The sequence below is a fragment of the Rutilus rutilus genome (genome assembly GCF_951802725.1).
Source record: "Rutilus rutilus genome assembly, chromosome: 21".
Classification (NCBI taxonomy): Eukaryota; Metazoa; Chordata; class Actinopteri; order Cypriniformes; family Leuciscidae; genus Rutilus; species Rutilus rutilus.
In genome coordinates this window covers 20,586,890-20,602,811 of record NC_140226.1, presented here as the reverse complement: position 1 = coordinate 20,602,811, position 15,922 = coordinate 20,586,890, and the positions used below count along the sequence as shown (strand labels likewise).

General features: G+C 36.1%; 1 protein-coding gene across 1 annotated transcript in view; it reads right to left on the bottom strand.

Annotated features, from left to right (window-relative positions):
* crybg1a (crystallin beta-gamma domain containing 1a) overlaps positions 1 to 15,922 on the bottom strand; it is a 49,560-nt gene that overhangs the window by 27,606 nt on the left and 6,032 nt on the right. The gene's annotated exons all lie outside the window — the stretch shown is intronic.

The window sequence follows — 15,922 nt, the reverse complement described above, 5'->3', positions numbered from 1 at the left end:
CAGAGAACCAATTGTTACTGTAGTATAAAATGACTCCCAGATGGCCTAGTTTGCAATGGAGATGTAAAGTGCAAACTCAGTGCAAACAACTGCAAGGGGGCTCTATAAGATCGTATTATTGTGTTTTTCTGTATTATCTTGACAGATAAAACGACTTTTCAATACAATAAAAAGAAGCTTCAAAACAAAATCCTCTCATGTGAATCACATGGAACCAGTAAAGAACATTTCAACCCAAAGTCAAAGAGGGGAAAAAAGAAACTATAGGAAAATTATATTATAGTGAAATATATAATATAAAAAATAATATAATATATTTTTACTTTTAAGAGTATGTGGCACAAGTTAAAATATCAGTGTTTTTTGTAAGAACATTTAAACAGAAAACCAAGCATATAATATATTAAAACTAATTATTTCTTGGAAGAATGTGGTGTCATGGTCTCAGGTTCAGAATAAATATTTAAGTGCTGCAACAGCTTTGTTTTTTTTGTCCTGCTCACTATAATATGCGTTGTGACACAACAACAACAAGTCTATATTTCAGCATTAAGGTGCAATATGAATAATTCATGGTAATAGGAATTAATTGTCATCTAGGTCAGAGGTCTTCAACCCTGCTCCTGGGATCCACTGTCCTGCAGAGTTTAGCTCCAACCCTAACCAGCCACACCTGAACCAGCTTATAAAGCACTTCAGGATCACTTGAAAATACACACGTAGGTGAGCGGAAGCAGGTTGGAAATAAACATTGCAGGACAGTGGGTCCCCAGGAGCAGGGTTGAAGATCTCTGATCTAGGTGTCAAAACGGCTACCTCCTGGAATAAAGTTTGACACCATAAAAACGGTTGTTAGAAAAGATTCCTCCATTCAATGTAGTGTCAGTTCTTAAATAAAATCAGTCACATTGGCTTCAAAACTATAAATTTGCTCTAAAGTGAGAAAACCTTGTCTAGGTATTGTGCAAGTTAACAATTGTGCAATTGAACCATTTTGCAATATAACCACCAGGGAGCAGTCTAAGATTAGTTCTGCTTAGTCCCACAAGTATGCAATTGCATTTTCCTTCACTTAGGCTGCATCTGAAATCACATACTTCCTATAGAGTAGGTGAAAAACAGTATGTGACAAAAAAAGTATGTCCGAACAGTACTTATAACAGAGTAGCCAACCGAATTACCTATCATACCTACCTGAAGTGTGCATATGATGAACACTTTACTATCCCATGAGGCCACGGGAGAGGATTTGTGAATGGCAGTGAAGCGACGCAACTACACAATGATAATGACAACATGGCGAATAGGCCTCATTCATAGCAGCGCCATCTTTGATTTTTAATGGGAATGAAAGCGAGGCTGTGAGGGACAGACATGCATCTCTTCAATGGGCTATACTGTTATTTAATGTGTTTTTGGATTGTTCTGCTCATGAAACACTGGAAAAATATCTTTCCAAGAAATTTCAGTTGACAAAAAACTCCCGAAAATATAAGCTGTGGATAATTGTAAGTAATCTTGGAGTTTTATACAGCTTTTTACAGCGAAAACACGGCAAGTCTATCCCTCACAGCCTCACTTTCATACCTGTCATGGTGCTGCTCTGAATAAAGTCTATAGGCATATGTCCGGATTACATTCAAGCATTTATACTATATAGCGGTCGCAAAGTACTGATTCAACATAGGTAAAATAAGTCTTCTTAGGTAAATGGAAAACCAACTTAAAGAGGTTGTTCCACATTATTAAGCAAGTCACAGTTCTTATGTAAATCTCTCACAAACCTTTTGACAGTTCAATAATCTCCATTCGGTTTTTGCTAAATATTAGTTATTTTTATGCCTTTTGCAAGACATTGCACCATTTCATGCCTTTCATCTTCAGAAAGATCTTTCTTCCTCCACATATTATGTGAGAACTGTGACTTGCTTAATAATGTGGAACAACCTCTTTAAGTAGGTTTTCCATTTAAGAAGACCTGGCAAACTAGGCCTACTTAAACCTGTCCGAGATTGATACCAGATATCTAAAAAGATATGAGAAACAAATGCTTTCTTTGAAAAACTAAAATCTGAATGTTTACTGATATGTCACTTGCATAATAATTTGGAACATAGTGTATGAACTGTATAGGACAGTGGTTTTCAAACTGTGGGTCGCGACCCACTTGTGGGTCGCACAGTGAGAAAAGGTGGGTCGCACAAAGGCACTTAGCTGCAGCTAAATTTACGTTACGATGAGTGAAACAAAACCAGTCCGATTAATGACCAAACGACTCTTAAGTGAGTTTTAGCGCCCGCCAAAGTGAATTTTTGTCCCGCCAAAATCTTATTTGATCGGTGAGTAATTAGATGAACTGCTGCGCTTGTCACAGCGCATGTTTAACTGAAAGAACGTCGAGCAGAGAGAGAGAGACTCGGTCGCGCGCGCGCTCTCTCTCTCTCTCTTCGGAGCCAGGCGAAAGTGTAAACATAACAAGACTTCACCGTCTTCAAACTAAGCGCTGTCTTGCTCTCTCTCTCTCCCTCGCACATATTAATCAAAATAAATCAACATGGTGGTAAAAGGTCGGAAGACCAAAGTTTCATGTGGAGCATTCGGAGATTTTTTTTTTCCTGAATTACTGCTGGGTGTGAATTGTGCTAAATAAGTTGCCTTATCTTCTCTGAAAAGCGTCCCAGACATTCAGCTGACATAAAACAACACTTTAATTAAACGAAAAAAAAAATCCAGTGATGAAATGTTTTCTGTGTTGACAGAAATCTTGGATGTCCATGTCCTAACTGCTGGGATAATCACACAACGCGCACATGCACACGTCCAATTCGCGAACTAATGACTCCTTTGAACCGATTCATTTTAATGAATGGTTAAAACAACTGATCTTTCCAACAGTGAACTCAGGAGACGTATGAATCGGTGTATAATCAGTAACACTTTACAATAAGGTTCTATTTATTACATAAAAAGTACAGTTTGCTTACTCAAGCTTAAGCTTTAAAATAAATAAAACCCCTTGTTTTTTTTGAAAAGCATATGAAATTTTTCCACACAGTGCTATCAAGAATCGATAAGAGAATCGTTAAAGAATCGGATCGACAATCAGAATTGTCAGTGGCATTATTTTTATTGATAAAATCTGATCATTTCCCATCCCTATGTGAAGACGGTAAAATTATAATCAAACATTAAAGAACATTCATGTTTTTTTGTTGTTGTTGTTTTTTTAAGAATTAAAAGTTTAAAATATTTTGCTAACATGAGGTCTTGTCACTGTCAGTCTTTTTACATCAGTGCAAAACTAGGGTATACAGATTAAGATCATCAGCATGCATTGATTAATCCCATGGCATGTAGCAAAAAAAAAAAAAAAAAAAAAAAAGTGCGACCAAATCATGCTGGTGCGACTAACTGAGAAAGTTGGTAGCACCAGTGCAAGTGGGTCTTGAGATTGATTATACTTGTCTAGGTGGGTCCTCGAATGAAAAAGTTTGGGAACCCCTGGTATAGGACATGGTACATCCCACTGGCACAGATAAAAAGCCTTTGGAAATCATCATAGTTCTGCGACACAACTTCCGTGCCCCATAACGCAAACATCTTATTAACTTATCTTATTTATTTTTTTGACTGTTAGAAATATGAGGAAGGTGCAGAAATGATCCGCATGCTTCCATCCTTTTTCTAGAGAACACAGTATCTGAGGAAATAACAACTTTACAGCAGGAAGAATACCTGAATACCATTAAGGGGAAAAAGACAAAAATGTTCTTTGACTGGTTTGTTAAAGTAAACGAAAGTCTCACTGGCGGTTCTGACCACAATCCAGTGTTCACGCTTGACTCATCACATTGAAAGAGTTCACATTAATTCAACTGTTTGGGTGTTGAATGCGATAAATGGCTTATGGCATTCTGGTTTCTTAATCCGAATCAACAGCCCTGCTTCATCCTACTAAAATTTGAACTGACAATCTATGTTGGTTCTAGACTTTCCAGGAATATTTTATTAAAAATCATGCTTCATATTGTGAATGACACCCATTTGTTTAGCTATGGCTCAAAAAAGGTTTAATACTTCAATTGCCTCTCTGACTGTTTGAGCCCTCAGGCAAATACATGATCTGACAAGTGTGTCAGTAAGAGAAGCCGTGATCTCAGGGCTATGGATGCTAACGCAAACAACCTGAGACGCCTGTGGCTTTTCATATTTAATCTGAATAAGCTCATATCCAGTTTAAGATTTTGTATCATACAGATAACCATGAATATTCCTTTCAGTGCATTTTGAATTCCTTCGTTGTTTACATGACACACATTACTGTCAATTGTCTGGGGGTTTTTTTTTTCAGTTGACCAAGCCTATTTACAGGATGACCCAATAACACAGATTCTGGATTTAAAACTAAATGCATCCAATTATGAAATATTGAGACTGTGACTCAAATGTGAAAACTTTAAACTTAAAAAGGAATTGCTGATCTACTGTAACTTGTCCCTGACCCACATAGATGTGAATAATATTAAGTTGTGTGTTGACCTGTCACACAAAATTTGATTATGTATATATATAAAAAAAACATGATCTGAACATGTGTGATCATCCTAACACACATCCACCTGATCACATGACAGCACAGCATGTGTCTTGTCCCTGTCACAATTAGTCAATAAATTAAACAAATGCAGGAGTGGCAGAGCTCTGTGAATGACAGGCATCTGATGCACTTTCTGTGGAATTATGCTAATGTTCAAGCACTGCTTGGCAGTCTCACACCCACATACAACACAATGAACTATTAAAAATGGGTTTCGTTCATTTAAATCAACACCAAAGATTCTTTTGTACCTTAAAATAATGTTTCCAAAATCGTTTCAGTGGTTCATCAACTCGTAACAGGGTGAACGGCACTTCTGCATTTGCTTTGCGGCCCTTTATCGGCTATAACCGCACTATGCAAGTTTGCCAGATCGGGTAGCGGATCTGTAGTTTGAATGAGACATAAGAAACTACAAATTTGACTTGCTTTACGGCAAGCGTTATAATGTCATTATTTTGTTTTTCTTCGTTTCTGATGTCGCAATACATCATAATTTCATAAAATCATGCAACATACTCTGCCTTGTCTGTGGACATCGTTATTTTCAAAGCCGGTGCTGGATAAACAAAAAACATGCTTGCGACGGTAGGCAGCGGTAGGCTAAATTATTAACGACAGCGGTACAATTCCGCTTCCAACCTGTAGGGGGAACGAAGAGGAAAAAAGTGCTTTGGTGTTTCTTTAAATAAAGCTGAAATACAATAAAATAGAAACATTAGATGAAAACCTTCTAATACAGTCTTTAACTTCAGTTTTTGCTGCTGACATCTTAAATATTCAGCTAAAAAAATAAACCCTGTCCTATTTGTCTCGGTTTTGGGGTTTTGGAAGATTATCAGTAATATACAGACAACAACAAAGAATTGAAAGAATTACTTTCAAATGATGTGAGAGCAGTTCTGATCACCGAGTGTTATTTATGGATTTTGGAGGAAAGGATTCACTAAAAGGACTCAAACTTGGATTCTAAATCTGTAATCAAAGAGCTTTATGTTTTCATTACTTAGGACAATGCATTTGGGAGGGTTGGGGTACTTTATTTAAGCAAGCAAATATTTGTGAGAGCTTTGCGCAAGGACAAAGATCCACAGCAGAGGCTACTCTTACTAAGACCGCTGCCCCATAAGGAGCATTGGGCCGCACCCAACTGTTACATAACACTGACATTCTGACCCAAATCCACACACATTCTGACCAACCCCCAAACACATAGAAAATAGTCTCTGCTGCATAAGTTTCTTGCAGTATAAAAGTGTGTGTATCCAGTTTGTGTGTGTGTGTGTGTGTGTGTGTGTGTGTGTGTGTGTGCACAATGAAACCCAATGCTTTTGTGTACAAGCTCCACATCTTATGTTCATGTTTACATTTATCTGAGAGAGTGTGCCTTTTGAGTGCACCACATGCCAGCTCTTTTTTTATCCTAACATATAAAGCAATATTCTTCAATACTTCATACTTGTTAAAGATTATGAGGCCAAACACAGTATTTAAAGTGATAGTTCACCCAAAAATTATGTGCATAATGCATTATGCAGCTCTCCGATTTCTTCGCTCGATTTTTGCTCGCAGGTTTCTCTATAGAGCTCCCCCTACAGCTTCGGAATAGATATTTGACAACACTGTCGTCAAAACTCGTTGGCTCGTCCCATCTTCTCCCGCTGGTCATGTGCATTTGTTTTCAAAGAACCCGGCGAACGCACGGAGCCATGTCCACTGAGGTATGTATAATACACAGAAGGCTAGCATATCAATGTTTATATAGTATATGTGTGCAGTGCCGTAAAGCAGTTTGTTACATCGCGAGACCTGATATCACGCGATACTTCCTGATGCTGCGTCCGCCGGCCCGCCGGCCCAAAGTTGCAAGGGTGGTTTTTCGTCTCACAGGCGCTTGAGGAGTGCGAGAAGACCACCATTCAACCCGAAAACAGTCATATAACCATTCCAATGACTCCGAAGCTGTTCGGTTAAGATAAAAAAGTTACTTAGTTCACCTTTAAGAGCCTGATATACTTTAAGGTGAAATCGAAGAAAGAACTGATGTGACTCAATTCCAAACAAAATCAGGCCAAAACGAACTTCGTTTGGACTTTGAAACAGTTTGCCAAAGCGAACTTTCCGGAAAAGTTCGCTCCGGCTGGTAAACACCTTTGTACTATCATTGGTCTGTGGCGATTACGTAATAGGTAGTTGTGTGTCGAGGCTCCGCCTTCTTTCACTTCGAAATCTTTTCTAGTTAATTTCCTCTGCTGAGTCTGTCGCGCTCAGACATTCGCGAGTGAAAACATGAACACACTGGAGAGCTGCTTTATAGTAGAAAATTAAGTTTCTGAAGAAACGAGACACTGACACTGTTTTTCATATTTAATACGGTAAAGCTGCTTGATTTTAAGCAATCTTTTGTATAAAGTGCTATATAAACATGACGTGACTTTACTAGAGTGTCGAATTGCAGAGGTCGTGCAAACAAACTTATCCACGTTGCTATGATTAGATGCTTTTCTTATGGTTTATTAAAAAATGCTTGCTGTTTTCTCAATTTTGTTGTGTGTTTATTTAGTTATTTAGAGGAAAGCGCACAGCAGATATTTTCATCTAACCGTCACTCTCAGCAGAGTGGGCGGCGTCAGATGTTCGATAACAGTATCGCTGTCAAACTTCGTCTTACCCCTTTACTTTTTGCCATTTGGAACTCAAAGGTCCAGATCCCCATTCACATATATGAATATTATATAAAAAATCTAACTATTATATTATTTTTTCTCCACTTATTTGTGTTACACAAAAGAAAGACAATTATACAGGTTCAGAATGACATAAAGGCATATAAAAACACATTTGGGTGAATTAATTACTCCTTAAAATTTATATATGAAGAGTTCAGATGCAAAAGCCTCTAAGTGCCATCTGAAATGTTCTTCAAGAATGATCATTTTTATGAAGCTCGTATATTTAAGTTCAGTAATTTCAACTTAAATGGCAGTGAAATTACTGAACTTAAATATACAAATATACTTGATAAAAAAAATTATCATTCTAGAAGAAAATTTCAGTTGACACTTAGAGGCTTTTGCATCTGAAGTCTTCATATATAAATAAGATCGTTATGAGGATAGTTAAAATTAATCAGGTACAGTTAATGTGACCACAGACTCATCTGATGCATCACTTGGCTTCGCGGTACAATGGTAATGTGACAAATTACACACGATAAGCTGTTGCACACAGTGTTGGGAGAACCACACCCCTTCATTACATAAAAACGGTTTGCATACAGACTGTCTCCATTCATGAAAATGAAGGATACAGGATGTGTGAAATCATGCAAGGAAAGACAACAAGCCACAGGATCATAATAATAAAAAAATAAAAACAATGCAAAATACAATTTCATGGAAGAAATATTGATAACCAGTAAGTTTTTTAATTCACTCAATAATAGCAGGTGTTGCAATAAGTTTAAACACATTTTGGACCGCGGTTGTAATTCTTGAATAACAGCAAGAGTGTCTTCCCAATTTTAAAACAACAGTATTTTTCTGAGCATAGTCAATTGGATGGGGGAGCCTGATTATTCCTAACTTCTTCACCTTGGCCCACCTCAGGAAACCTGTTGTTGGTGGTTTTGGAGTTTCTTTTCTTTTGAACAGGATGGTGAGTTTTTGTTTGTTTAGTCATATTAGAGAAGCGGGAAAGCATAGGCAAGTTAGCTGACCAGGAAGATTCTTTTGTATTTGTTATCTTGAGTTAGGAAAGTTTTAACTCCAAGTTATATTTTAGATTAGTTAGCTCACCAGTCCTTATTTCAGTTTTGTAGATGGTTATCTTCCTTGTTTGTTTCTTTTGTTACTTTTTGCTGCCACTACATTTGATCTTGTTCTTGCCCTGGCCATTGCAATTTTTCTGAACGGCTTTTTTTTTAACGTTGATCCCTAATTTGGGTCGCAACACTGCACTTAAGTAGCTTTTTGGCTACTTTGTACTTTGACTGAGTATCAAAGATATTAGCAACTTTTACTCTCTTATTGAAAAAGTATATGTATTCTTTACACAAATACATTTGAAATGAGCAATTCATGGCACCTAACTTTTTCTGCGGCAGTTTATTTCTGCTACAAAAGAAGTGAGATCGCCATCAACAGGGAATTTAAGGTATTATCTTGTATGTTTTGCTCTTACTTGCCCAAACTTGTCAACAAGGCTACTTTACACAAATCGAATGTGAGTGCATTAGCAGGTGGTTGCTGAATCACAGGTGTTTCATATATGAGATGAGGACATGGCTGCAAGTAGGTTTTGACTACTTAAATGTACTTAACATTATTTTATTTATCCGTTATATTGAAGAGAACTTTTTGAAGGCTATTGGTTTACTCATGCCCTTTTTGAGCACTTGAGCTTAACTGAAACTTGAGGGTTTGTAGACGTTTAAGAGTCGTGTCTCGACATTGATTTATTGCAATATTTAGGTGTTTAGTTCAGTTTTATTTCGATTTTAGAAAATAAACGTGATTGCTCTCCTCTCAAATCAACTCTTTCTTGTTTTTCACTGGCATGTCTAGTGCATCTCTGAGCCTACATTCAGTACGAATAAAATACTTAAGTACTTTAAAAACTAGGTACTCTAAGACTTTGAGTAGTATTGAAATTGGTGACTTGTAACTTGTAATGGAGTCATTTGGACTAAAAGGTATCTATACTTTTATGTAAGTATTGTTTTAGGTACTCTTTACACCAGTGTTTCACAACTGGTGGGTCATTTTGAGTGGGTCGCGGAGTGTAAAGAAACAACATCAACCATAACAAAAAAACGTAATTCTAAATGTTTTTCTAGTGTCATACTTTTATTTGAAAGACGCGTGAAAGTTTTTAATTCATCTGTTAGACATTATACAGTGCTCTTCAATCGCATGTACTGTATATCACTTCAGTATATTCTTTCCTTTTCTACTCTATATCTATTTTTGTTTTTATAAAAACATTACGTATACTGCGTTAGACTAAATTGGGAAGGGTCACAGCATTTGCATTATTGTTGTCCTGTTGTTAGTTTAATTAGGATACAAGCATCTGCTAAATGATTCAATGTAAATGTCAATGTATGAAGAGCAAAATAAATTACGAGCATGTCCAATAAAAGTCCAATGAAATTACAGAAAAGTACCAATAAATCATATAACTGGAATGTCATGTGTTAGATGGAAAGGAATTGCAGGTGTGAGCTTCATTCTATTCATCTTCAGTATGTTTTACTAAGAATTCATGTTGTGTAGTTGTCATGGTATTGGTAACTGTAGTTTCCATACCACTTTATTTTCACTTTGTGTTGTTTTTGATGATTGTGTATCATATCAACATATCAACAAAAAATAGTTTTGGACTGCTATTAGCTTTACCTTATACTGTTCATCAGTGTAAGTGACATTGTTAAAGTTTATGTATATGTTAAGTAAAGTGGCAAGGTACTTGTGTGTGTGTTTATCATTTTTGAGAAATAAATTTGCCTGATTCAAATTCCTAAAAATTTGGGTTGCAGCTTCATAACATGGGAAACTGTGGGTCCCATGGCCAAACCAGTTGAGAACCGCTTTACACCTCTGCACTGAATTAATACATTCAAAATATAAGATGTTAAGCTGCCGCTAGGGCTATTTTTTTTTAAATATTATTATTATTATTATTATCTCTAAAGAGCAGTAATGACTCCTCTAAAAAACCAAAAGGTCTCACCCTTGTCTTTATCTTGAGCTGCTATTTTAAACTCCCATAACCTTTCAGGATGATTTCATTTTAAACCCACACACACACCCACAAACAATAAATGTTTAACCTAAATATGGTCACGGTTTTAAAACAATGTGGCCTGGTCGGTTTCACAACTTATTTTGAAAAGGTCAAATCAATCATTTTCATTTTATTATTGTCCAAAAGATAGTATTTTAATGGAGCAAAGGGGTTTAGTAAATGAAAACTCCCACTCCCCTTTACAAATTATGAAAATGACAGAAAACAAGAGAAGAGAAATCTGTCATTATATAACATCAATGACTATGCTATGCTAATGACTATACATTTTGTTAAACCTATACAGGTGAAACTCGAAAAATTTGAATATCGTGCAAAAGTTCATGTATTTCAGTAATTCAACTTAAAAGGTGAAACTAATAGATTCATTACATGCAAGTGATATATTTCAAGCCTTTATTTGTTATAATTTTGATGATTATGGCTTACAGCTTATGAAAATTTTCAAAACTTCTGAGATTTTGAATTTAGGGTTTGCATAAGCTGTAAGCCATAATCATCAAAATTATAACAAATAAAGGCTTGAAATATCTCACTTTGCATGTAATGAGTCACATAAATCACATTATGAAATAAATGTTTTTCACCAAAACACGCTGGCCACAATTATTGGCACCCCTAGACTTTTTTACGAGTAAAATATCTCTGAAGTATATTCTCATTAATATTTATCTTTTTTTAGCACACCAGGGTGACTAGGAACATGAAATTGTCTAGCTATGACTACTTGTTTCACAGGAGTTTAAATATGAGGCCACATTCACATTCACAATGAGTAAAACCAAAGAATAATAGTTCTGATGTGCATCAAAAGATTGTTGAGCATCACAAAATAGAAAGTGGCTCTAAGAAAATAGCTAAAGAATTGAAAATCCCCATTTTGACCATCAGGGCAATAATTAAAAAGTTCCAATCAACTAAAGATGTTACAAATCTGCCAGGAAGAGGACGTGTGTCTATGTTGTCTTAATGCACGGTGAGGAGGAAAGTTTGAGTGGCCAAAGACTCTCCAAGTGTCACAGATGGAGAATTGCAGAGATTACTTGAGTCTTGGGGGTCAGAAAGCCTAAAAAAACAAAAATATCAAACAACCCCTATATCACCACGTGTTGTTTGGGAGCGTTTCAAGAAAAATCCTCCTCGCTCTTCCAAAAATAAACTCCATCATATTCAGTGGTCAGACACGACTGGAACTTCAAAAGGGACCGGATTCTGTGGTCAGATGAAACAAAAAAAGGGCTTTTTGGCAGCAAACCCAGCAGATGTGTTTGGTGCAAACAGGGATAAAAAGTACCCCATGTCTACGGTTAAATATACTGCTGGATCTTATATGTTGTGGGCCTATTTTTTTGCTGGAGGTCCTGGACATCTTGTTCAGATACATGGAATTATGGATTCTAGCAAATACCAACAGATAAAAAATCTAAACCTGACTGCCTTCTGCTAGAAATCTTATAATGGTCCGTGGTTGGATCTTCCATCAGGACAACGACCATCCAAAACAAACATCAAGATCAATACAAAAATGAGTAACTGAGCACAAAATGAAGCTTCTTGAACCGTCCCAGTCCCTTAAACTGAACCCTATAGAAAATTAGTGGGGTGAACTGAAGAGAAGAAGCACCAACATCAGCATGTGAATCTGCAGGATCTGGAGAGATTCTGTATGGAGGAATGATCTCTGATCTCTTCTCAGTTGGTCTCCAAACTCATCAGGCATTATAGAAGAAAACTCAGAGCTGTTATCTTGGCAAAAGGAGGTTGCAAAAAGTATTTAATAACAGGGAGCCAATAATTATGGCCAGCGTGTTTTGGAGAAAAGCATTTACTTCATAATGTGATTTACCCCCCACTTTCAATTCTTTTACTTCAATGAAAGGTTAGATTTTAGAGTCAGGCGCTCTAACAAGGAGGCTAAAGACTGCAGCCTCTAGCGAATATATATATATATATTCATTCATTAATGTGTATGTCTTGGTTTTGGTAATTTTTGTGAATGACACTACTTGAATAGCCTATATGTGCATATAGGTATCTCATTAAGGAGAGTGGTGAGATGAGATTTAAGTTTAAAGGTGAATTCTTATAATAATGGTTATAGTAATACTACTGATAATACTAAAGGTTTGAGTCTTACTGATTTATTTATGTGGCACTCCAAGGTACATGATCAACATGGTAGTACAACTGTACTTTTTTGATACAGCGGGTTGCCCCGTTTGTTTAACAGTAAAATTCTGAGCCTATGTTCACCTCTTCTATTTTATATCAAAGAATGCCATTCTGTTACTAATCCGCTCACAAACACGCAGTACAAAAACAGTCAGTACTCTGACCCATCTACAGGTACATGTGTCTATATGTCAAATGTATGCATGGTTGAGTTCCTAAGCCTTCCCAGATAATTCCTTTAAGTGTCTTTCCTGTAAACACACGTCTCCCTGTGTCAGCCTTCGTCTCCCTGGGATTATGTGTCTTTTAGAATGTTTCAATTTTTGGTTTTGAATTCATGAAGTGATGGATGTCACAGAGTTTCCCCTCAGGATGTGAGTTTGATATCAACTAAACTGTATTTGATGCAAACTGTGCAGGATGCAGTATATTTAATCTGAGCATCATGTGACGATATCTCCTCTTACAGTAAATAAATATGACTATTTTCTCTCAAGTGTTTTGGAAAAAAATGATCTCCAAAATAACAAATGCTGTCATCCCAAATACATATTTTTTGGTTTATAGCTCATATGGATGTCATGAACAGAAGAAATTGTTAACCAAACTAAATGACTTTCCACCATTGAAAGACACTACATGATAAAAGTTTTGACCTCTTTGACTAATCTAAATTTGCAGGGTGCCCTTCTTATTCAAATGATTAAAGAATATAATGAAACTTCCCTGATATAACATAATTTTTTTCTTTACTTTGTCATTAGTGATTCATTAGTAAGTACAAAATACAGTTTGTGAGGTGTTTACAGAATGGGACTGAGTGGATTCTTATAACAAATCTGTTTATTTATTATTGTAGATGTATTTAAATTATCTCCTTACCTTTGTTCTGAATAAGTGCATTTATATACTAAAAGGTATCTTTAAGCAATGTAAACCATGCATGATTAGATACAAGTGAAGCTGCCAGAGAATCATCACTACATTGATAACAACTTTTACATGATAAGATAACATATATGTGGAAACAACCTTTATTTATTTGATTTTACACTGTTTGCATTTCAACCCTTTAAGATGGACCCTCCAAGAGCTCGAACATAATTCAAGCCTCTAACGAATAGAGCCTTTATTTAATCAGATTTCTGTGAGATGTGTCTGGGCCGGTTGAAACATCTCTCAGTGAGCCTGATAGTAACTTCTCTTAACAGATCTTGAATTATGACAGCCTAGTTATATGTCAGCATGTGCAAGTGTGCATTTCAGAAACCATGTAGATAAGACAAAAATATGCATGATAAGGGGAGAAATAACAAGATTAAAATATGAGTAGAAAGTTATCACAGTTTTATCAACAAAAAGAGGCATAAAAAAAGAGAGGCATAAATCACCTTGCATTGGCACAAGCATAAATTGCAAATCACTTATAGATATGACTAAGTAATAGGGCAGCACGATATATCAAAATTATCGAAAAATCACAAATATACATATCACGATATGCATATTGCAATGATTTGCATGATTGACTGCATGAATTTAATACTCCAAAAGATGGTAAAAAGTTCAGGTTTTAGGTCGACGCAAACAGCAGAGAGTAGACTGGACACATGACTGTTACAGTACATAAATGTGACATACTTAATGTTATTACGCGCAATAAGCGAAGTATTCACACACACAGAAAGCCACCTCTCGGACAGCGTGTGATTCCTAATTCAGTTCTCTCCCGCAGCTTATATTGTCAAATACACACAAAATTGTGTTAAAATGCCTGTCTTGGTGAGTATTCATGTACAATTTATTTTGTCAATGATATGCCAGACAATACAAATTTGCATCATTACAAATGAATGAAAGCTGTTTTCTCATGTGTATAAAAAGTTTGCAAACAGCAAAGTCCTCTAAGGTTGGAGATAATAGGTTGGAGATAACTTCCAGTTTTTAAGTCTGCCTTTATTATTATTATAAAGCAGGTGCAGATGAATCATATTTTTAGTTATTCCCCTCGAAAGTCACATGGAACACAATAACAAACTGTATTCAAAGAAACAAAAAACTTCAGAGCAAAACTGGTTTCACTGGTTTTAATGGGAAGCTCTCTAGGCAGACATGTTAAAAATACAAAAAGCGCTGAATGAAATAAACTACAACGGGAAGGAGTAATCAGCTTCTGTTTTATATCGCTCACTGGGATATTTCACAACCACTCTTTGCACATTCCTGCAGCATGAGTTTATGTGCTTATAGGAACATGCAGAGCTGCCCAAGACAAAGAGCTTTTCACACAAAAAGAGGGGTGAAAGTCAAGATAGAGAGTGCACCCACCCTCCAGCACTTTTCACCAGGTTATTACAACTGTTGAAGAACTGATGGCCTGCTATGATCATCTGGTAACAATTTTAACCGTTTCATGACATTGTCAGTGGCATGCAAACAAATGAACAATGGTCACATTACCTTCTGTGCTTAATAAATCAAATAAAATGGTAAAACGGTACAATAAGATTCTGTACATTAGCATTGGTAAATGCAATGGCTAACATGACATAAAACAGCATTTATTAATCTAGTTTATACAGTATACTAATACAGTATTATCATTTGAATTGTATAACGTAACCTTAGCTCGTGAATTTTTAACAAGTGTGAATGAAAAAAATCAATAAAAAAAAGTTTTTCATTGTTACTTTGACCTAATGCATTATTGAATGTTAACAATGTTAATTTATTGTAAAGTGTTACCAGTAAAATGTATTTTGAGATACAGACAATGGGATTTTCTCTTTAGATCTAAAATATAAAGCAAAAGATATCAATTGTAGTCAGGACTATAGTGTGCTGTTTATTTGAGTGTGTGTGTGTGTTGCCTTGGCAGCGGAAAATTCAAAGCAGATACTTCGTTTGTTGTTGTTTATCATGCCAAATCTGTAAAGAAACACTGACGTGTCTACTGAACACAAACATATAGGTGCTTCAAGCAAAAAGATTGTATCATAAAAACACTCAAGCTGTAAAACAATGGAAGAGATTTAATGGAAAAAGAAATATGAACAAGATGAATAAAAAAACTCATGCCAAAAAACGCTAAAAAAGCATGCTAAAAAACCCTCCAAACTCATCTATGACTGTTCTGAGTGGAACAAATCCTTCTATTTCTGCTTTACAAAAGCATACAGTGTTGCAAATCCAGATGTTTGCCGACCACAGTGAGTCACTGCTCGTCCAGAGCTTTCTAATATGCCAGTTTTAGAACAAATCTGGCAATGGTAACAATCACTTTCTGATGTGATCCAATCCATGAAGACTTTTCACTTGAAACACACAGGTTTGTCTATGATTGTG